Consider the following 24,026-nt stretch of genomic DNA (forward strand, 5'->3'; position numbering starts at 1 on the left):
ACTTTTCCTATTTATGACATAATCAATGCTCGTGCCAAATTTCAAGTTTCTATGACATTGGGAAGTGAGAGAATTAGATTCCATACGTAAGATTTGGACGCTAATTCTTTTGTGCTTAGAATTGAATTATCGAGTTGTGACCCATTAATTTTTCCTATTTATGACATAATCAATGCTCGTGCCAAATTTCATGTTTCTACGACATCGGGAAGTGAGAGAATTAGTGGCAATGATGGAAATCGAACGATCTACGTGGGGGGGGCGTAACTGTCGACGACGCTCGCATGCGCGCCATTTATCATAGGATAGTTGTACTATGCCTATAATCTTCCCAGAAGTGTACTAACCAACTTCCCAAAGTTTCATGGCGATCGGATGAATGGTGTGGTAGCGCATAAAGGACAAACAGACAGACAAACACACAGACACACACGCAGACATTCAATTTTATATATATATAGATGTAGGATCCGGCCATTAGAATAATACCAATGATCTACTACCATTCAACCTGCCCCCTTCCTAATGAGTAGTAGAACTCCCCCCTTTAAGTGCACCGCTGGTGAGACATAGATATCCCCCACCAACAATTTTCGCATGCGGAAGTATTCATTTTTGGTTAAGTGCGTTTCTTGGAGTAGGGCAATATCAACTTTTAATCCCTTAAGGTGTCGTAATACTAGCGAGCGTTTTTGTGGAGATCTAAGTCCCTTTACATGCCAGGAAATTATTTGCATATTGATGTTAGCTTATGTATGTAATATACGTGTATTGTAGTTTACCACTGGATTTACCTATTCAGAAATACATTTTATGACTGTCAACAATAATTCCTAAAACAAAATCAATTAACCAAACTATTGCTATCCCTCCCACCGCATCAAAGATGCGGTCTCTTTTAGGGTAAAATGCCTTTGCATAGGCTCCAGAAGAGAATGCATAAATTGACTTCCTTTACTTCCACTTCGTGAGAAGCATCAGGAGTAATACTCTCTATTACCACCCAATTATGACAGCGTTAGAATTGCATTATTCCTATGCTCCTTTGTAAGTCGAAACATGGAATTAAATGAAGTGGAAAGTGCACCATTAGCTTTAATTTAGTAACTCTGCTCCAAAGTTTTATGTCAAACATATTTATATCGATAATAATACTTTGTCCTTTGTCCTGCATCAGTCCACAATTTAGGCACAGTGTCCCTCTACTGCATCATACTCACAGCACGCCCCATAGACTTTATATGGTAGGTGCTGGTGACGCTAAAGTCCTACGTCGTTGTTCCTTAAAGGGGTTGTCCCGCGCCGAAACGTTTTTTTTTTTTTTGCATAGGCCCCCCATTCAGCGCAGGACAAACCCAAGGGATGTGTTGAAATTTTAAAAAAAAATTTTACTTACCCGAATCCCCTCTCTGCAACTTCTTCCTTCTTTTTCTCCAAGATGGCCGCTGGGATCTTCACCCACGATGCACCGTGGGTCTTCTCCCATGGTGCACCGTGGGCTCTGTGCGGTTCATTGCCGATTCCAGCCTCCTGATTGGAGGAGACCCTTCTGCGCAAGCGCGTCTAATCGGGCGATAAGACGCTGAAATTTGACGGAGCCATATATTTCATAATAGTTGGTCTCAGGTGCATCTTTGTAGTTGAGCATGTATTATCTGATATGGTTCGCGTATCCGGCCCCACTCGGTGCGCCCGTTCAACTTTACAATTATGGGGAATCCCAAGTGCGTAAGGTATTGTGAGTTCACACAATGGGCGCAAGTCCTTTTGTAAGTACGATTCCGGAACACCTATAATGCGCAAGTTGTTTAGTCTGGACCTTTTTTCTAGGTCCTCTAGATGGTCCCATAACTTTTTGTTGTCATGCAGCAGGTTTTCTACACGTTTAGATGTGAAGTTGTATTCTGATGACATAGCCTCTATCTCATGTTCTATATTCTATAGATGGCTGCCATGTTGTGCCACCACCTCCTGGAGCTGGCGTAAGGAGTCGCCCACTGAATTTGCCAAAATTTCATGGATGTTGGGAGAAATTAATTTTGCTACCTCTATTGCCAAACCGTTGTTTCTTTTATTGTGAGATTTCTATGCTTTGATGTAGGAGAAGCAAAAGCGAGAAGATATAATTTGTGCTGAAGTGAGAGTTTGGACAGAACTAGAGATGAGCGAGCATACTTGTCCGAGCTTGATGCTTGTTCGAGTATGAGGGTGCTCGAGGTGCTCGTTACTCGAGGCGAGCACCACCTGGTACTCGTCTTGATTAAACGAGCACTGACCATTGAATTCAGTGTGTGACTGCTGCCTCTGATTGGCTCAGCGGGACCAATCAGATGAGAGGCAGCAGTCACTCACCCATTCATAAATTCATGAATGGGTGTGTGAGTGGAATCCGCCTCTGATTGGTCAGGCTGTGACCAATTAGAGGCAGCTCATTCAGCAGGCGGGGATTTTAAATCCCCGGCTGCTGAATACTACTCACAGCTGTTCAGAGCAGTTCAGGAGGACTGCCGCCGGCCGCGCTGAACTCCGTCTGCCGGGACCAGGTCAGTATATATATATTTTTACACATTTCTGGATGAATTGCAGGGAAGGGCTTATATATTTAACCCCTTCCCGACAATTCATCCCGCGATCGCCGGCAGCCCATTGCTTTCAATGGAGCCAGCTGTATTGCCGGCTCCATTGAATTCAATGGGCTAACATCGTTCTTCTCTGCCACAGCTGTTACAGCTGTGGCAGAGGAGAATGATCTTTATGCTGACAGTGCGGGGGGGGGGGGGGGTCTCACTCTTGCCACTATTGTGGCTTAATAGTGGGACCTGGGAACTTGAGATGCAGCCCAACATGTAGCCCCTCGCCTGCCCTATCCACTGCTGTGTCGTTCCCATCACTTTCTTGAATTTCCCAGGTTTTCACAAATGAAAACCTTAGCTAGCATCGGCGATATACAAATATGCTCGAGTCGCCCATTGACTTCAATGGGGTTCGTTACTCGAAACGAACTCTCGAGCATCACTGAAAGTTTGACTTGAGTAACGAGCACCCGAGCATTTTGGTGCTCACTCATCTCTAGACAGAACTTTAATTTCTAGTGTCTTGTAGTTAGGGCAGTGCACAATGCATCAGCAAGCTTTTCTCTTAAACACAATTATTCTCTCTGCCCAGTATAGCAGAGTTGGTCCAGCAATCAGCAGATGAGGGGTTAACTGATCCCTCTCCTTGCTTTTTCTTCCTGCAGTTTACTGTATTTTCTCTCAATGTCTCTCTGCCTAGTATAGCAAAGTCAAATCAGCAGTATGCATGTGAAGGGTTAGGTATTAGTGTATCTTGCCGCCACCAGCAAGTGCTGGTGGAGTAAAGATTGACAGAGGGGTGACGCCCCCTGTATCTAATTGGCTGCCTAGCTACCAAGGCTGTAGGTCCTGGAAGGGCACTGGAAACCATACAGCGTACCCCGCTGCAGCCCCTGATGCAAGGGGCTTACCAAGTCACACGATGGAACCCCCCCTCACAGTTTTTCGCCAGCGTGGTGTACAAACAAGCTGCCTGAATGGTATTTTCCAAGGCCCCCCCTTGCATCTCACCTTCTGATCTCCGCCACAGGACGGAGGGCACACCGCCGGGGGAAAGCAGTTTGACAGCTGGCCGGACGCAGTGTCCAGCGGGATGACACTACGGATCCCAGTGCGGCGCAGGACATCAGCAGGAGCGTTTGGGGCGCCGGCAGAGCATGTGCTGTAAGTGTGCACAGTGGGAACTGCCGTAATAGAGCACACAGGCGCCGGGCTGCTCGGAGCACGCAACCGGCTACACGGAGGCAAAACACTGCCAGCAGTGGCCGCGGGGCCCTCATCCTCTGTCCAGCCGGGAGCCATCCCCCACACAAGCAGCGCGATGATGAGTGGGGCACGACTCAGAGGTGAAGCCTGTGCATTGCTGGTTGCAGTCCCTGGTGGGTTAGGGTGAGGGATAGTTTTCTTATTACAGCTCATAATGTAAGGCTAAAAGGGAAAATTACCCTCACCCTAATCCACCTCTGGTGGCTAAAAGCAATACACACTGTGCTGCTAGCACCTTCCAGCCTGGACCCTATCAGGAGCTAGGGGTGTGACAGGGGCATTCCTCCTGTCAAATCCCTAGCTTCCAGTGGCGTCAAGATACACTAATACCAAAGGGTTAATTAGACTTTTTCCCCCTCCTTTTTCTCTCCTCCTTGCAGTTCAGTTGTTTGTTTATTTAGTCCTGCTCTGCTTAGTGTCTGCTTCTCAGGTGCTGAGCAGTTCTCAGCTCAGTGCTGCAGCTCCTTCTTACAGTCTCCCTCTCTGCCTATGGATCTTGGCTCTCCATGTGAGCCTCACAATGGCAGTTGCAGCCAGGATAAAGGAGAGTGTTTATGGTCCTCCACTCCCCAGCGCCTCGGGAAAGCAGGTGAGTGTCAGTGTGCAGCTCTGTGTTACCTCTGCCCTTGTTTGTAGCTTCCATAGTGCTGTGACAGCTTCAGGGGCAGTCCTCAGCGGGCCGTCTCTCTCCCCCGACCAACCTGTGGCCAGCCATAGCAGGAGCTCTGTAGTGGAACTGATGTGGGTAGCGCTGTTGGTTTTACACTCACCGCTCCCTGACAGGTCCCGCTGACATAGCGGTGTGTGTGGCTAGGCTGCAGTGCAGCCAGCGGCTGTATTTTGGTTGGTTTTTGGAGCGGTTGGGATGGAGCTAGTCTCCCCTGCTGCTTCACTCCATGGCGCCAGAACTAGAAGTCCCAACATCATTCTTAACCAATTCACCATTTTCCTCCTGTAAGCATCCAATAGCATCTTTGACTTTTCTTTTGCTTTTGACCCCCAAAATCCTTTTTTATTGCTTTTGGCCTCTGTTGCAAGCCTCAATTCATTATCAGCTTTACCTTTTCTGACACTTGCCCTACAGTTTCTGCAGATGGCATTTTATTCTTCTTTAGATATTCCCCCTCTTTCCATTTGATAAAAATATTTATCTTCCTCTTTAACATGTGTACAAGTTTTGTGTTCATCCATCCTGGTCTCTTTAAATGCTTCCCATTCTTCATTCTTTTAGGGATTGTTAATAGAGATGAGCGAGCACCAAAATGCTCGAGTGCTTGGTACTCGAGTCGAACTTTTCGTAATGCTCGAGATCGCATTTTGAGTAACGAACCCCATTGGAGTCAATGGGCGACTCAAGCATTTTTGTATATGACCGATGCTCTGCATAGGGGATGATTTGTGGAACACCTGAAAACATCAGAAAGTCATCGAAACACCACAGAAACGGATAGGGAAGGGCAGGGGCAGCATGCATGGCTGCATCTGAGGTTCCCAGGTCCCACTATTAAACCAAAATGGGGGCAAGAGCCTGGCGGTCACCCCCTTAACTATTTACTTGGGACAAACCCTCATTAGCAAGGCAAATGCGCTGGAATATCTTAGTTAAGCACCACACTAGCTCCAACCAAGTATAATCACTGCCTGCGGGAGACACCGCTGCCTCTTCTCCTGGGTTACATGCTGCCATTGCTGTTAGCTTCCCTCATGCCACACGCTCGCTTTATAGCCACACCACCCTCATGTCGATTTATAAGTGCGTCTGCGAAGAGGAGGACACACACTGCAGAGGGTTAGCAGGGCCAGGTTGCGACCCCTTTTAAAAGTGTGGGCGATAGTCCACAATGCTGATGACAATTGATGATAAATTAACGTACAATCATCATTCCAATCCCATGCCACTTTCGTCAAAAAATTGTTAGTGGCCGCAAACGTGGGCATAAAGGGGACTCAGGTGCCAGCACTTCTACACATCTCCACAATGCAGCAGCGCATACTAACACAAAGATTGGTTTGAAGCAGGAGGTGTCTCAAAAGTAGCCACCACAGGTATACAGTGATCCTGGGCCTGAAAAATTGGTGTACCAAGAGTACAAGTGTACCCCTAAAAAATTGCTGAACCGCGAGGGCAGGTGAAACCCATAAACATTTTTTAAAGATACAGCTCGCTGTTGCTTAATTTGTAACAGGCTCACTTTTAGGACCCAAAAATATAAATTCATAAAAATTAACTTTTAATAAATATTGCTTCAAAACCTTATGGACACACAAACAAACAAAAAAAAAAATCCACTATCCGGTAGGGAATGTGAAATTGTATCATACAGTAACACTTCAAAATCAGTATCGATCTTGGAAGTTTTCTTTATTATGTCTTTTACGTCCAAAAGATAGCTCTTTTTTGGGGGGGTTTCTTGGTTTTAATGTTCCAAAAAACCTATGCATTTTTTTCCGAACCTGAACATGATGTCGTAATCAGCCGGAATCTACATGCAACTCATATAGTCCAATGTATAATAGACATGAGATGTTTTTATGTGCAGAATAGACCTTGTAATTGCCCTGATGTTTTTATGTACAAAATAGACCTTGTAATTTTCCCTACGCGTTTCGCCCACTGCGTGGGCTCCTCAGGGGCTCAAGTATCTCCTGGGATGATTCCCTGGAGAAAGGTTATCAGTCATCAACTGAGTATAGAAAATTGTTTATAGATTAGGACTATAATCCATTAGAGGCAATGAGTAAGTATAGGTAAGGTACTGTATTGAATTAGCACCCCACTATGAGGAGTGATCGCTGCAATAATACCTCTTAAGCTGATATGCGGTACTTAATAGCCTAATAATATTTCCTAGAGGAACAGTGCCCAGTTATCACTTAGAGTGATGTCTTGGTCAATACCCAGATAGTCTGCGCACTAAAAAAAGGTTCCCCAGGTAATACATCGCTGTCTATTAGATCCTTTTAGTAGGTGAGTTTTGATATACTCAAAAGCTATCAATAGAATAGCTCCCACTAAATAGGGTTTTTCTGCAGTCAGGCAGATTCTCAGCCTAGTGAAGGGTTGTAAGATTCCCCCCCCCCCTCCCCCCTTATTAGGATCAGATAAAGCAGAATGAAATCATAAAATAAATAGAACAAGCGGCAGCATGACAGTCCTGGTGGTGGACTGCCAGCATACTGAATCCTTGTAGCCTAGCTTCTTAAATAAGGCTTGCATAGCTACACCCATTAAGGGTGTGTACCCCACAGCGGCCAATCCACACAGCAGGTATACTAATGCAACGCCCATACACATCCTGGTAACCATGGTAATCAAGTGGAACACAATCGCTTTAAAAGATACTTCTTCCTCCTTTATGAACATTAGTAATTGACGTTTTCTTTACCTGGGAGATGTAGCATGAGTCCTCCCTGCACATTGCTAAATGGCATAGCATCTTTGATGAAGTAAAAAGTTCGTTTTGATCAGTGGCTTCCTGGGAGCAATAGGTCATGTGACCTGTTCCCGGTCACCTGACCATAAGCATGACGTCGTGACATCATCACGGGGCGTGGTTTGGAGGGGGGCTGGCTGAGTGTCAGAGCTCATGTCATGTGATCGCATACATCATCTAGTGATGCGGCCGCCTCATTAGCACATTACATCCCCCCCCCCCCCCGGCATCCAATGCTAGAGGAACAGTTTTAATCTATCACAAGGGGCGGAACAAAGCAGGCCCATGTAAATCTACATCGCATGATCGCATAATCGCTCAACCATCTCTGATTTAACTCTTTAATATCATTTAAGGCTCCATTTAAGCATTCCATGGTATTAAATCAGTTGGAAGCCTTGGAGAAGGTAGAGATCAATGAGCTAATTCAGATTCATATTGCATGAGCCCACAGCTATTTCATTAATCATAATCCTCCTACTTCTTTCTTCCATTATGCTATGTTGATTAACCTAGATGGATCTCGTATTTGACTCTTATCGTATAGTCCCTTTTCAAAAGGAATAAATCCCAATCCGCATGATAATATTGCTTCAATATCACTAAGGGGCCACTTATATAAGATGCCTGATATGTACATGCCATTATAGTAATGTACTTGTGTATAATTGTGCACATTCATTGCTCCCAAGCAATTGTATTTTTATCATGGTGGTGTGTACCTCTGTTAAAAAGAGGTAAAGCACGTAATTCCTGAGAAGGATTTATTGTGTTCATACTCGTCAACCTATTAAAGGGATGGTGTATAGCGTCCAAAACTGCTTATATAAGACATATGCATGTTTAGATGTTCATAAGATTTTATGATGCCAAATAATTGATGGTAAACGCACTAGTTGTACTGGCGCAATGATCACGAGTCTTCTGATGGAACAACCATGCATAAATGCATAAGTTCAGGCAAATGACAACTGGGGCTATAATTCCAGTAAAATACATGGCCCAATACGCATAGATTTCAGACAGATGTCAGACGAAGCTGTTGAAGGATATACTCTCATTTAGCCCAAGAGGGATGACTGACTGCATGCGGAAGATCCAGCTCGTTTCTTTCTGTAGTAATAATTTGTCTAAGTCACCTCTGCGACCATCCAGTCGGATCGTTTCAATTCCCTGGAATCGTATTTGTGTAATGTCCCCACCATGCACTTCCCACATGTTGGATGCCACTGGTGTGCTTTCGTGGCGCCTGATATTCCCTACATGATCTAGTATGCGGCGGCGGAATTGCCGATTCGTCTTGCCCACATAGTCACGTGGGCATGTGCAGGTTGCCAGATATATTACATTTGTTGAACGACAATTTATAAATTCACGATTTGTGTATTCAACCGAGGTTACTGAACAACAGAATCTGGGGCTTTTTTTAATAAACGTACAAGCAGCACAGTTCGAACATGGGAATGTTCCCAAGAATCTGTGTCTACCCAGCCACATTGTGCTAGGGATGTTAGGTTTCAAGTGACTCCTCACCAACCTATCACGTAGATTACGTCCTCTTCTGAACGTGATTGATGGAATGGTCGGTAAGACTTCTCGCAGATCCTCATCGTCCCTTAAGATATCCCAGAAACTCGTGAGGATCTGTCTGATTTTGGAGGCACCTGTGTCGTAGGTGCCTATAATGTGGAGCACGTCTGTTTGTTCCCTTTGACGAGGCTGTAGTAGTTGAGACCTTGTTTGTTGTGCTGCATGATCATATGCTTCGTCTATTAAGGTTTCAGGGTAGCCCCTTTCTTTGAAACGTGTGGCAAGTTTGTTTCCTTCCATCATATAGTCCTTCTCCAAGGAATAGTTCCTGCGATTCCGCAGGAACTGACCTTTGGGTATACCACGTTTGAGCGGATACGGATGATGGCTATGCCAGGTTAGTAAGGAATTGGTGGCTGTTTCCTTATGAAAATTAGTTGTTATTAGCATGCCATCCTCACCCTTGGAAATTCTCAGATCCAGGAACGTGATGGTAGATGAATCGCATTCCACAGTAAATTTTAAATTCAGGTTGTTGTTGTTCAGTTTTTCCACAAACATCTCAAAGTCGATTTTACGCCCTGTCCACAGAATGAAAATGTCATCGATATACCTAGCCCATGTTAGAATGTTACCAGTTTGAGACACATTTTCCTCTGAAAATACAAATTTCTCCTCCCACCAGCCCAGGAGCAGGTTGGCATACGATGGGGCACACGATGTCCCCATCGCGGTGCCCCTGAGCTGGTGGAAGAAGTGTCCCCAAAATAGGAAGTAGTTATGAGTCAACACATAGCTAATTAGCTCCCTCACAAAGATGTTATGTTCTGTGAAGTGGACTCCTTTTTGATCCAAAAAGTGTGCTACAGCTTTTAGTCCAAGATCATGGGGGATTGAGCTGTAAAGACTTTCCACGTCAAGGGTTGCCAACAAAACATGTGTCTCGACGTGAATGCCGTCCAGTTGACGTAGCATGTCAAGCGTATCCTCGACATGCGACGGGAGCGCCGAGACAAACAGTCTTAATATTTTATCAATGTATATGCTGGCATTTTGGGAGATGTTGTTTATCCCGGAAACGATTGGTCGACCCCGTAACGGTGACAGCCCTTTGTGGACCTTAGGTAGTGTATAAAAGGTAGCCACTCTTGGGTGTTTAGGTATTAGATATTCAAATTCGGATGGGCTGATTAGTTTCTTCATCAGTGCTTTCTCCACAATTGATAGTAACTGTTTAGAATATAGTACCGTCGGGTCTGATGGTAATCTCTCATATGTATTTTTGTCTTGTAATAGTGTTAAACAGACATCTGAATATTGCGTTTCGTTCATGACGACAATATTCCCGCCTTTATTGGACGGTTTCAGGACAATATTTTCGTCATTTTCCAATGACTTGAGGGCTGACATTTCTTTCTGGGACATGTTTGTGGTTTTCCTGAACTCTTTCTGATCTATATTTCTGATTTCTTTCATAACAATTCGCTCAAATGTGTCCAAAAGCAGGCTATGCAGAGCTGGAGGATTCGATGCGTTTTTTAATTTTAATTGAGTGAATGGACCCTGGCCTGGGTTGGAGTTCATTTTGTTTTCCAATTGTTGGAGATCGCGCAGGATCGGCATATCAGTGGCGGACAGGCCATACTCTAAGGCTCTTTTTTTGTCCTGCTGTATATGAAACTTTTTCCATCTAAGTTTGGAAAATGACAAAAATATTGTCCTGAAAACGTCCAATAAAGGTGGGAATATTGTCGTCATGAACGAAACGCAATATTCAGATGTCTGTTTAACACTATTACAAGACAAAAATACATATGAGAGATTACCATCAGACCCGACGGTACTATATTCTAAACAGTTACTATCAATTGTGGAGAAAGCGCTGATGAAGAAACTAATCAGCCCATCCGAATTTGAATATCTAATACCTAAACACCCAAGAGTGGCTACCTTTTATACACTACCTAAGGTCCACAAAGGGCTGTCACCGTTACGGGGTCGACCAATCGTCTCCGGGATAAACAACATCTCCCAAAATGCCAGCATATACATTGACAAAATATTAAGACCGTTTGTCTCGGCGCTCCCGTCGCATGTCGAGGATACGCTTGACATGCTATGTCAACTGGACGGCATTCACGTCGAGACACATGTTTTGTTGGCAACCCTTGACGTGGAAAGTCTTTACAGCTCAATCCCCCATGATCTTGGACTAAAAGCTGTAGCACACTTTTTGGATCAAAAAGGAGTCCACTTCACAGAACATAACATCTTTGTGAGGGAGCTAATTAGCTATGTGTTGACACATAACTACTTCCTATTTCGGGGACACTTCTTCCACCAGCTCAGGGGCACCGCGATGGGGACATCGTGTGCCCCATCGTATGCCAACTTGCTCCTGGGCTGGTGGGAGGAGAAATTTGTATTTTCAGAGAAAAATGTGTCTCAAACTGGTAACATTTAGAGATCAGCGAATGTACTCGTCCGAGCTTGATACTCGTTCGAGTATTAGCGTGTTCGAGATGCTCGTTACTCGTAACGAGCACCACGCGATGTTCGGGTTACTTTCACTTTCATCTCTGAGACGTTAGCGCGCTTTTCTGGCCAATTGAAAGACAGGGAAGGCATTACAACTTCCCCCTGCGACGTTCAAGCCCTATACCACCCCCCTGCAGTGAGTGGCTGGCGAGATCAGGTGTCACCCGAGTATAAAAATCGCCCCCTCCCGCGGCTCGCCTCAGATGCGTTGTGACATAGCTGAGGGACAGTGCTATCGTGTTGGAGCTGCTGTAGGGAGAGTGTTAGGAGTTAGTGTAGGCTTCAAGAACCCCAACGGTCCTTCCTAGGGCCACATCTAACCGTGTGCAGTAGTGTGGAGGCTGCTTTTTGCAGTGTTGCACATTTTTTTTTTTTTTGGTATATCGGCCGTGCAGAGCATTGCGCCCTGCAGTAATACTCCAGGGACAGAAGTGTGAAGGCAGGGACAGAAGACATATATTATTGATTGAATATAGGCAGTGGGCCTTTTCTAAAAAATATTGGAAAAAAATTTATTTGGCCTGCCTGTCACTGTGCTCAGTGTTCTGGGTCTGTGTGTGCTGGGTGTAGTAGTTCTACAAAATCATACGCAGCCAGCTAAGTGTTACAGCAGGCTTGCGCCAAATTATTTCCTGGCTGTGTCTGGGCTCTGAAATCACCGCTGTGTTGCAGTTAACAGTGCAACACTCTGCAGTTCTGTGACACACTCCAGGGACAGAAGACATATATTATCTATATATATAAAGCTGAAAGCCCTCACTGACTCACTCACTCACTGACTCACTCACTGACTGACTGACTCGCCAAAAGTTCTCCAACTTCCCGATGTCGTAGAAACATGAAATTTGGCGCAAGCATAGATTATCTCCAAAATAGGAAAAGAAATTGGGTCCCAACTCGATTATTCAATTCTAGCGCAAAAGAATTGGCGTCGAAATTTAACGTACATAATCTAAATCACTCACTTCCCAATGTCATAGAAATGGGAAATTTGGCAGGAGCATTGATTATGTCATAAATAGGAAAAGTTAATAGGTCCCAACACGATTGTTCAATTCTATGCGCAAAAGAATTGGCGTCAAAATTTTACGTACATAATATAAATCTCTCACTTCCCAATGTCATAGAAACGTGAAATTTGGCAGGAGCATTGATTATGTCATAAAAAGGAAAAGCTAATGGGTCCCAACTCGATTATTCAATTCTATGCGCAAAAGAATTGGCGTCCAAATTTTACGTGCGGAATGTAATTTTCTCACTTTCCGGTGTCATAGAAACGTGAAATTTGGCATGAGCATTGATTATGTCATAAAAAGGAAAAGCTAATGGGTCCCAACTCGATTATTCAATTCTAGCGCAGAAGAATTAGCGTCCAAATTTTACGTGCGGAATGTAATTTTCTCACTTTTCGGTGTCATAGAAACGGGAAATTTGGGACGAGCATTGATTATGTCATAAGTAGGAAAAGCTAATGGGTCCCAACTCGATTATTCAATTCTTTGCGCAAAAGAATTAGCGTCCAAATTTTACGTGCGGTATGTAATTTTCTCACTTGCCGGTGTCATAGAAACGGGAAATTTGGCATGAGCATTGATTATGTCATAAATAGGAAAAGCTAATGAGTCCCAACTCGATTATTCAATTCTAGCGCAAAAGAATTGGCGTCAAAATATTACGTGCGGAATGTAATTTTCTCACTTTCCGGTGTCATAGAAACGAGAAATTTGGCACGAGCATTGATTATGTCATAAAAAGGAAAAGCTAATGGGTCCCAACTCGATTATTCAATTCTATGCGCAAAAGAATTGGCGTCCAAATTTTACGTGCGGAATGTAATTTTCTCACTTTCCGGTGTCATAGAAACGTGAAATTTGGCATGAGCATTGATTATGTCATAAAAAGGAAAAGCTAATAGGTCCCAACTTGATTATTCAATTCTAGCGCAGAAGAATTAGCGTCCAAATTTTATGTGCGGAATGTAATTTTCTCACTTTTCGGCGTCATAGAAACGGGAAATTTGGGACGAGCATTGATTATGTCATAAGTAGGAAAAGCTAATGGGTCCCAACTCGATTATTCAATTCTTTGCGCAAAAGAATTAGCGTCCAAATTTTACGTGCGGTATGTAATTTTCTCACTTGCCGGTGTCATAGAAACGGGAAATTTGGCATGAGCATTGATTATGTCATAAATAGGAAAAGTTAATAGGTCCCAACTCCATTATTCAATTCTAGCGCAAAAGAATTGGCGTCAAAATTTTACGCGCGGAATGTAATTTTTTCACTTTCCGGTGTCATAGAAACAGGAAATTTGGCACGAGCATTGATTATGTCATAAATAGTAAAAGCTAATGGGTCCCAACTCCATTATTCAATTCTATGCGCAAAAGAATTAGCGTCCAAATTTTACGTACGGAATCTAATTTTCTCACTTTCCGGTGTCATAGAAACGGGAAATTTGGCACGAGCATTGATTATGTCATAAATAGGAAAAGCTAATGGGTCCCAACTCGATTATTCAACTCTATGCGCAAAAGAATTAGCGTCCAAATTTTACGTGCGGAATGTAATTTTTTCACTTTCCGGTGTCATAGAAACGGGAAATTTGGCACGAGCATTGATTGTGTCATAAATTTGAAAAGTTAATAGGTCCCAAATCGATTATTCAATTCTATGCGCAAAAGAATTAGTGTCCAAATTTTATGTACATAATCTAATTCTCTCACTTCCTGATGTCATTTTATATGAAGGAAACGTCGCATGGTTACCTCCACGTGGTGTTTCCTGGGTAACGCAGAGAACTATGCAAAATGGTGAACATATGTTTTTCCTCAGTATCTCTAAAGTAACCACGACTTCATAAGATTTTCCGTGTGAACACCAGATAAACACCAGTACCAAATTAACTCGGGCGAAGTCGGATATATCAGCTAGTTGATTGAATATAGGCAGTGGGCCTTTTCTAAAAAATATTGGAAAAAAATTTATTTGGCCTGCCTGTCACTGTGCTCAGTGTTCTGGGTCCGTGTGTGCTGGGTGTAGTAGTTCTACAAAATCATACGCAGCCAGCTAAGTGTTACAGCAGGCTTGCGCCAAATTATTTCCTGGCGTTCCGTAAGCGAACTCAGCCTCCAACCACAGGCCAATAAGCGGCACATTTAATTACAGCGTTCTGTTTCTGCATTACTGGTAATACAGCATGCTGAGGGGTAGGGGTAGGCCTAGAGGACATGGATGCGGCCGAGGACGCGGAGGCCCAAGTCAGGGTGTGGGCACAGGCCGAGCTCCTGATCCAGGTGTATCACAGCCGACTGCTGCGGGATTAGGAGAGAGGCACGTTTCTGGCGTCCCCACATTCATCGCACAATTAATGGATCCACGCGGTAGCCCTTTATTAGAAAATGAGCAGTGTGAGCAGGTCCTGTCGTGGATGGCAGAAAGTGCATCCAGCAATCTATCGTCCACCCACAGTTCTGCGCCGTCCACTGCTGCAACTCAGAATCCTCTGGCTGCTGCTCCTCCTTCCTCCCAGCCTCCTCACTCCATTACAATGACACATTCTGAGGAGTGGGCAGACTTCCAGGAACTGTTCTCGGGCCCCTGCTCAGATTGGGCAGCAGTGGTTCCTCTCCCACCAGAGGAGTTTATCGTGACTGATGCCCAACCATTGGAAAGTTCCCGGGGTCCGGGGGATGAGGCTGGGGACTTCCGGCAACTGTCTCAAGACCTTTCAGTGGGTGAGGAGGACGATGACGATGAGACACAGTTGTCTATCAGTGAGGAAGTAGTAAGGGCAGTAAGTCCGAGGGAGGAGCGCACAGAGGATTCTGAGGAAGAGCAGCAGGACGATGAGGTGACTGACCCCACCTGGTTTGCTACGCCTACTGAGGACAGGTTTTCAGAGGGGGAGGCAAGGGCAGCAGCAGGGCAGGTTGCAAGAGACAGTGCGGTGTCCAGGGGTAGAGGCAGGGCCAGACCGAATAATCCACCAACTGTTTCCCAAAGCGCCCCTTCGCGCCATGCCACCCTGCAGAGGCCGAGGTGCTCAAAGGTCTGGCAGTTTTTCACTGAGAGTGCAGACGACCGACGAACAGTGGTGTGCAACCTTTGTCACGCTAAGATCAGCCGGGGAGCCACCACCACCAGCCTCACCACCACCAGCATGCGCAGACATATGATGGCCAAGCACCCCACAAGGTGGGACGAAGACCGTTCACCGCCTCCGGTTTGCACCACTGCCTCTCCCCCTGTGCCCCAACCTGCCACTGAGATCCAACCCCCCTCTCAGGACACAGGCACTACCGTCTCCTGGCCTGCACCCACACCCTCACCTCCGCTGTCCTCGGCCCCATCCACCAATGTCTCGCACCGCACCGTCCAGCCGTCGCTAGCGCAAGTGCTTGAGCGCAAGCGCAAGTACGCCGCCACGCACCCGCACGCTCAAGCGTTAAACGTGCACATTGCCAAATTTATCAGCCTGGAGATGCTGCCATATAGGGTTGTGGAAACGGAGTCTTTCAAAAATATGATGGCAGCGGCGGCCCCGCGCTACTCAGTTCCCAGTCGCCACTACTTTTCCCGATGTGCTGTCCCAGCCCTGCACGACCACGTCTCCCGCAACATTGTACGCGCCCTCACCAACGCGGTTACTGCCAAGGTCCACTTAACAACGGACACGTGGACAAGCACAGGCGGGCAGGGCCACTATATCTCCCTGACGGCGCATTGGGTGAATTTAGTGGAGGCTGGGACAGAGTCAGAGCCTGGGACCGCTCACGTCCTACCCACCCCCAGAATTGCGGGCCCCAGCTCGGTGCTGGTATCTGCGGCGGTGTATGCTTCCTCCACTAAACCACCCTCCTCCTCCTCCTCCAACGCAACCTCTGTCTCGCAATCAAGATGTGTCAGCAACAGCAGCACGTCGCCAGCAGTCGGTGTCGCGCGGCGTGACAGCACAGCGGTGGGTAAGCGTCAGCAGGCCGTGCTGAAACTACTCAGCTTAGGAGAGAAGAGACACACGGCCCATGAACTGCTGCAGGGTCTGACAGAGCAGACCGACCGCTGGCTTGCGCCGCTGAGCCTCCAACCGGGCATGGTCGTGTGTGACAACGGCCGTAACCTGGTGGCGGCTCTGCAGCTCGGCAGCCTTACGCACGTGCCATGCCTGGCCCACGTCTTTAATTTGGTGGTTCAACGCTTTCTGAAAAGCTACCCACGCTTGACAGACCTGCTTGGAAAGGTGCACCGGCTCTGCGCACATTTCCGCAAGTCCAAGACGGACGCTGCCACCCTGCGCACCCTGCAACATCGGTTTAATCTGCCAGTGCACCGACTGCTGTGCGACGTGCCCACACGGTGAAACTCTACGCTCCACATGTTGGCCAGGCTCTATGAGCAGCGTAGAGCTATAGTGGATTATCAACTCCAACATGGGCGGCGCAGTGGGAGTCAGCCTCCTCAATTCTTTTCAGAAGAGTGGGCCTGGTTGGCAGACATCTGCCAGGTCCTTGGAAACTTTGAGGAGTCTACCCAGATGGTGAGCGGCGATGCTGCAATCATTAGCGTCACCATTCCTCTGCTATGCCTCTTGAGAAGTTCCCTGCAATGCATAAAGGCAGACGCTTTGCGCTCGGAAACAGAGCCGGGGGAACACAGTATGTCGCTGGATAGTCAGAGCACCTTCCTGTCTATATCTCAGCGCGTTGAGCAGGAGGAGGAGGAGGAGCATGAGGAGGAGGGGGAAGAGACAGCTTGGCCCACTGCTGAGGGTACACATGCTGCTTGCCTGTCATCCCTTCAGCGTGTATGGCCTGAGGAGGAGGAGGAGGATCCTGAAAGTGATCTTCCTAGTGAGGACAGCCATGTGTTGCGTACAGGTACCCTGGCACACATTGCTGACTTCATGTTAGGATGCCTTTCTCGTGACCCTCGCGTTACACGCATTCTGGCCACTACGGATTACTGGGTGTACACACTGCTTGACCCACGGTATAAGGAGAACCTTTCCACTCTCATACCCGAAGAGGAAAGGGGATCGAGAGTGATGCTATACCACAGGACCCTGGCGGACAAACTGATGGTAAAATTCCCATCCGACAGCGCTAGTGGCCGAAGGCGCAGTTCCGAGGGCCAGGTAGCAGGGGAGGCGCGGAGATCAGGCAGCATGTACAGCACAGGCAGGGGAACACTCTCTAAGGCCCTGGACAGCTTTATGGCTCCCCAGCAAGACTGTGTCACCGCTCCCCAGTCAAGGCTGAGTCGGCGGGAGCACTGTAAAAGGATGGTGAGGGAGTACGTAGCCGATCGCACGACCGTCCTCCGTGACGCCTCTGCCCCCTACAACTACTGGGTGTCGAAGCTGGACACGTGGCCTGAACTCGCGCTGTATGCCCTGGAGGTGCTTGCTTGTCCTGCGGCTAGCGTCTTGTCAGAGAGGGTGTTTAGTGCGGCTGGGGGAATCATCACAGATAAGCGTACCCGCCTGTCAACCGACAGTGCCAACAGGCTTACACTCATCAAGATGATCAAAGCCTGGATTTCCCCAGACTTCTCTTCTCCACCAGCGGACAGCAGCGATACCTAAGCAATACGTAGGCTGCACCCGCGGATGGAAGCATCGTTCTCTATCCCCATCAAAAACGGGGACCTTTTTGCTTCATCAATCTGTGTACAATATTCCTCCTCCTCCTCCTCCTCCTCCTCCTCCTGCTCCTCCTCCTGAAACCTCACATAATCACGCCGAACGGGCAATTTTTCTTAGGCCCACAAGGCTCAGTCATATAATATTTTTATACTTTTCAATGCTCATTAAAGCGTTGAAACTTTCACCTGAACCAATTTTTATTTTAACTGGGCTGCCTCCAGGCCTAGTTACCAATTAAAGGGGTTGTCCCGCGCCGAAACGTTTTGTTTTTTTTCAATAGCCCTCCCATTCGGCGCGAGACAAACCCGATGCAGGATTAAAAAAAAAAAAAACGGCCAGTACTTACCCGAATCCCCGCGCTCCGGCGACTTCTTACTTACCTAAGTAAGATGGCCGCCGGGATCTTCACCCACGGTGCGCCATGCGGTGCACTGTGCGGTCCATTGCCGATTCCAGCCTCCTGATTGGCTGGAATCGACACACGTGACGGGGCGGAGCTACGAGGAGCCGCTCTCCGGCACGAGCGGCCCCATTCAGAAAGGAAGAAGACCGGACTGCGCAAGCGCGTCTAATCGGGCGATTAGACGCTGAAAATTAGACGGCACCATGGAGACGAGGACGCCAGCAACGGAACAGGTAAGTGAATAACTTCTGTATGGCTCATAATTAATGCACAATGTACATTACAAAGTGCATTAATATGGCCATACAGAAGTGTATACCCCCACTTTGTTTCGCGGGACAACCCCTTTAAGCCACATTAACCAAAGCGATTAATGGATTTCACCTGCCCTCTTGGTTGGGCATGGGCAATTTTTCTGAGGTACATTAGTACTGTTGGTACACCAATTTTGGGGGGCCCTCGCCTACAGTGTAATCAAATGAATTTTTAGCCCACCTGCATTACAGCTGACGTTACATCAGCTGTGTTGGGCACTGCAATGGGATGTATTTATGTACCGCCAGTGGGTTCCAGGGAGCCACCCATGCCGTGGGTCCACAGGGAGTTGTAACTGCATGTGTCCACGTCTAAAGAACCCCAGTCTGACTGGGGCATGCAGTGTGGGCCGAAGCCCACCTGCATTAAGCACGACATTACCTCAGCTGTGTTGGGCACTGCAATGGGATATATTTATGTACTGCCGGTGGCTTCCTGGCACCCACCCATGCTGTCGGTCCACAGCGAGTTGTAACTGCATGTGTCCACTTCTAAAGAACCCCAGTCTGACTGGGGTATGCAGTGTGGGCCGAAGCCCACCTGCATTTAATCGGACGTTACCTCAGCTGTGATGGGCACTGCAATGGGATACATTTATGTACAGCCGGTGGGTTGCAGGGAGCCACCCATGCTGTGGGTGCACACGGAATTCTCATTGCGGAGTTGTACCTGCCTGTGACTATTTATAAAAAACCGCGGTCTGACTGGGGCATGCAGACACCTTGACAGAATGAATAGTGTGTGGCACATAGGTTCCCCATTGCTATGCCCACGTGTGCAGCTCCAGATGGAGGTGGCACAGGATTGGATTTCTCATTGCTTCTGTACAGCATTGTGGACTATCGCCCCACCCCTTTTAAAGAGGGTCGCTGCCTAGCCGTGCCAACCCTCTGCAGTGTGTGCCTGCTTTTCCTCTGGCACTTATAAATAGACATGAGGGTGGTGTGGCATGAGTGTAGCTGAAGGCTGCGCAGGGACACTTTGGTGTGCGCTGTGGACACTGGGTCGTGCGGGGGGGGGGGGGGGGTTGGGCAGCATGTAACCCAGGAGAAGTGGCAGCGGAGTGTCATGCAGGCAGTGATTGTGCTTTGTTGGAGGTAGTGTGGTGCTTAGCTAAGGTATGCATTGCTAATGAGGGCTTTTCAGAAGTCAAAGTTGTTGGGAGGGGGGGGGCACTCTTGCCTCTATTGTGGCTTAATAGTGGGACCTGGGAACTTGAGATGTAGCCCAACATGTAGCCCCTCGCCTGCCCTATCCGTTTCTGTGTGGTTCCCATCACTTTCTTGAATTGCCCAGATTTTCACAAATGAAAACCTTAGCGAACATCGGCGATATACAAAAATGCTCGGGTCGCCCATTGACTTCAATGTGGTTCGTTAGTCGGAACGAACCCTCGAGCTTCGCGAAAAGTTCGTCCCGAGTAACGAGCACCCGAGCATTTTGGTGCTCGCTCATCTCTAGTAAGGACCTCTTTGGGAATACTGGTGCTGGAGAACACCTGGAACAGCTCTCGGGCAATGAGTTTGGAGGAAGTGTTTCTCAGAGGGATTGCTTCCGGATACCGCGTGGCATAGTCTAGGATGACCAGCAAATACTGATGTCCCCTAGCGGACTTCACTACTGGACCGACTAAATCCATGGCAATCCGGTCAAATGGTACCTCAATAACGGGTAATGGCACCAACGGACTCCTGAAATGAGATTTAGGGGCAGTTAATTGACATATAGGACATGAGGCGCAATATCGCTTAACCTCCTCATATACCCTGGGCCAATAGAACCTTTGCAACACTCGTTCACGGGTTTTTTCACTCCGCTGATGACCTCCCAGCACATGTTTATGAGCCAGGTTGAGAACTACTCGGCGATAGGGTTGGGGTACCACCAGCTGTACCAGTTCTTCCCCGCGCACCTTATCCACTCTGTACAACATATCATTGTTAACAGCCATATAAGGGTAGGCCTCACTCCCACCTGGAGTTTTAGGTACACTGTTTATTTTTTTTTTACAGCCTCACGGGCCCGGATCAATGTTGGGTCTTTCAACTGAGCAAACCCAAATTTTCACGCTACACCTCAAGTTCCGGCATGGCAGGAACTTCTGCCGGACTTTCTGTGTAACCAACCAGTACAGCTAGGGGACAATTGACATCGTCATTTGTGGTCACCCCTACTGCGGGCATGGCAGTGTCTGGGTCATACGGCTCAGGGCTTACCTCCTGACACACAACATTATTAGCAACTTTCTTATTGTCCAAAGTCCTTTTCCTCCACATGGCCCAGAACAGTGGAAAGTCCCTTCTGATAATGGCCTCATGCATTAGAGACTTAACCACTCCTACCTCGTGGGTAGCTGTGCCGTAAGGGGTGGCTATTCATACGGTAGCGGTGGTGTATTCCCGAGTGTCCCTGTGGATGCACAGTACACCCACTCGGCCTCCATTGTAAGACGAGTTAACCAATGAACCATGCACTAGTGAACAAGGCTTCCAGAGTCCAGCAAAGCCTGTGCCAGAAAGTCCCCCATGTTCACCGGACATACCTGCGGCTCATCCCCGAACAGGTTTTCAGCGGCTAGTGTGGGGCGTGCGTACAGGGAGACCCTCCGCCTGGATCTGCAGTCCATGGGCTCGGAGCCTAGGGGGCAGTGTGCCGCAACATGACCCCATTCGTCGCACCGCCAGCAATATAGGCGTCCGGGGTCCCGCTCTCGAGCGCCCTGATGTGGGCCAACCGCTAGCTCGCCCGCTGAGCCCCCTCCCTTCTTCCACATAGGCCCACTGGGAGTAGAACATGGCGTAGTCTTACCAACTTGACGGGAACCCTTAGCCTCTCTGTCGCGACCCCGTCTGGTAGATGCTTGTAACAGTTCCTCTGTAGCACAGTACCTTTTAACCAGATTCACAAGGTGGTTGGCGTCAGTCGCCCAGTCTGTCACACCCAACACTGCAACTCAGGTGGCAAGGAACGGTGGAAGATATCCAAAACGATCCTCTCTACCATTTGAGCAGGAGTGCAGTTCTGTGGCTGAAGCCGCTTGGAGACAAGGTGTATTAAGTCATGCATTTGGGACCGTGGTGGTAGACTCTTGAAGTACCTCCATGCATGTACCTGGCCTGCACGTACCTGTATGGTCACTCCCAGTCGTGCCAGGATTTCGGCCCTCAGTCTGGCGTAGTTATGGGAGTCCAATTCACTTAGGTCGTAATAGGCCTTTTGGGGCTCTCCTGACAGAAAAGGGGCCACAACATCTGCCCATTGGTCCGTGGGTAGCCCTTCTCGTTCCGCAATCCTCTCGAAGACATTGAGGTAGGCTTCCACGTCATCTGCGGCAGTCATCTTCTGAGGCGAAGCTTGCACCTTGGCCCTTGTGATTGGTTGTCCTCCTTGGGCCCCCTGTAGGCGGGTGCTCTGACTTGCTGTACCATCACCGCCTCTTGCAGTGTCGTAATTTGTTCCCTTAGCAGGCGATTAGTTTCTTGCCGCACCTGCCTTGCCTCTGCATGGGCGTTTTGTTGCTGCAGACTAACCTGCACCAGCTGTCGGACCAGGTCCTCCATGGCAGCAGTCTTCTTAGGTAGGGTAACATCAGCTTTTACCCAGGACATACAGTGTTAGCCACAGGTGTCAATTCTTTGCGTATGTCTCTTTAAGACTGCGTATTCCACTGCCCGCATCCGAAACACCATATGTGGGAAGACAGCTCGGTAGAGTGCGAGTTTGCGGCAATTAGAGATGGAGACAAGTATTTAAAGTCCAAGTACAGGCGTGACCTGCGTTTATTTCAGTCCAAAAAATCAAACAAATCCAGCCAAATTCAGGCAAGAAAACAATAGTCCAGCATTAGGATAATAGACAGTCCCTGCCTGTACAGGTCACGTTCTGCAGGTGCACCACACAGCAGGGCTTTTACCTCCAGCAAGTATATCAGGCTGCCTGGGTCCAGCAGCCATCCAGTCTCCCCCTGTGTCAGTGCACACTGCTATTTATATGCAACACTTCCTGGCCCACCCTCAGCACCTGTGCTGATTAACCTTGCACTTACTCCGGAGTGGAGGAAGTGGAATAGATGGCCCCACTACCAACCTGCCATCCATTCCAAAAATCCAGGCCCAAAAATTTTTAAAGAGACCATCTCCAGCAACTACTTGCTGGAGATTACATTGCATTCCTGGACTTTCATGTCTCTAATAGCGGGACATGGACTTCCTCCAGCCCCACTAGGCATGATAACAGAACCTAGGGGTGACATAGCGAGCATCCACTATCATGCCCCTCAGTACCTCACAATATTTACACTAAAATAAAGTATGGGAGCGGGTTCCTCATTTTGTTTCGGACGTTTTGATATATAATATGTATGGTTTGGGATTTTAGGGCATATATCGTGACGGTTTTAAATGGCATCGGCTTGGGGGTATTCTGTAATTTTTTTTTTACTTATGTGTGTAATTATTCTTTTTACCATCTATGTCCCCCATGACGTCATATAAGACCTCTGGAGACATTCACATGTTTTGGTTTTTTTTAAATTTTACTCTTTCCCACTGTAGCTGGAGCATCCATAAAAACCGCATCCATAGGAGCCCCAGTTACAGGGAAAACATTCCCTGTAGTGACATTAGTCACTGGCAGAGCTGGTCAGAGCTAATTAGTACATTGCCCAGATTGAGCGCTGTGTACTAAAGAAAGGAGGAGACAGAAAGAGTTAATACTTCTCCCTCCTCCTCCGGGTTATCAGCTGTGACTAACAGCTAACAACCCGTCCTGCTTCTGATTGATTGCAGAACAGGAGTCTTTAATCCCCACCGTAATTTTACATACAGCCGGGCTTTAAGCCCGGGACCAAGCGCCGTATATTTACTGTGCCTGGTCCTAATTGGGTTAAGGGGCTAAAAATAGTCTGACATTTCCTTTTCTGTAGAGAAAACATCTCATTATCATCACAGACAGGATTATACTGGAAGCAGACATCTATATATAGATAACACAGATAATCACAGTAGGTGATGTCACAACTCACCTCTTCCTCTCCCTGCACAGGTCACTGAACATACCCACAATACTTTTTAATATAAAAGGAAGACGTCTCCAAACTACAGGTTCCCAGGTCCATGTAGCAGCTATAAAGCATTCCTCTAAATACCGTTAACAGCTCAGACAAGACAGCCGCCACACAAAATCATGTACAGACCATAGATTTTCCGCTCCATGTGGCCGAGATTTTTGACAAATCCCATCCACATGGCTGACTAACTATGGCATTAGCAGCCGCATGCGGATTTGCGCAAGGAAATTCCACGTCAAATCCGCCCTGTGTGAACC

The 24,026-nt window shown here is 47.5% G+C and overlaps 1 protein-coding gene across 2 annotated transcripts in view; it reads left to right on the forward strand.

Annotated features, from left to right (window-relative positions):
- Positions 1-24,026, forward strand: part of LOC136631773 (NXPE family member 1-like) — a 301,785-nt gene that overhangs the window by 272,043 nt on the left and 5,716 nt on the right. The window lies entirely within an intron of this gene.

Source organism: Eleutherodactylus coqui, chromosome 6 (genome assembly GCF_035609145.1).
Source record: "Eleutherodactylus coqui strain aEleCoq1 chromosome 6, aEleCoq1.hap1, whole genome shotgun sequence".
Lineage (NCBI taxonomy): Eukaryota > Metazoa > Chordata > Amphibia > Anura > Eleutherodactylidae > Eleutherodactylus > Eleutherodactylus coqui.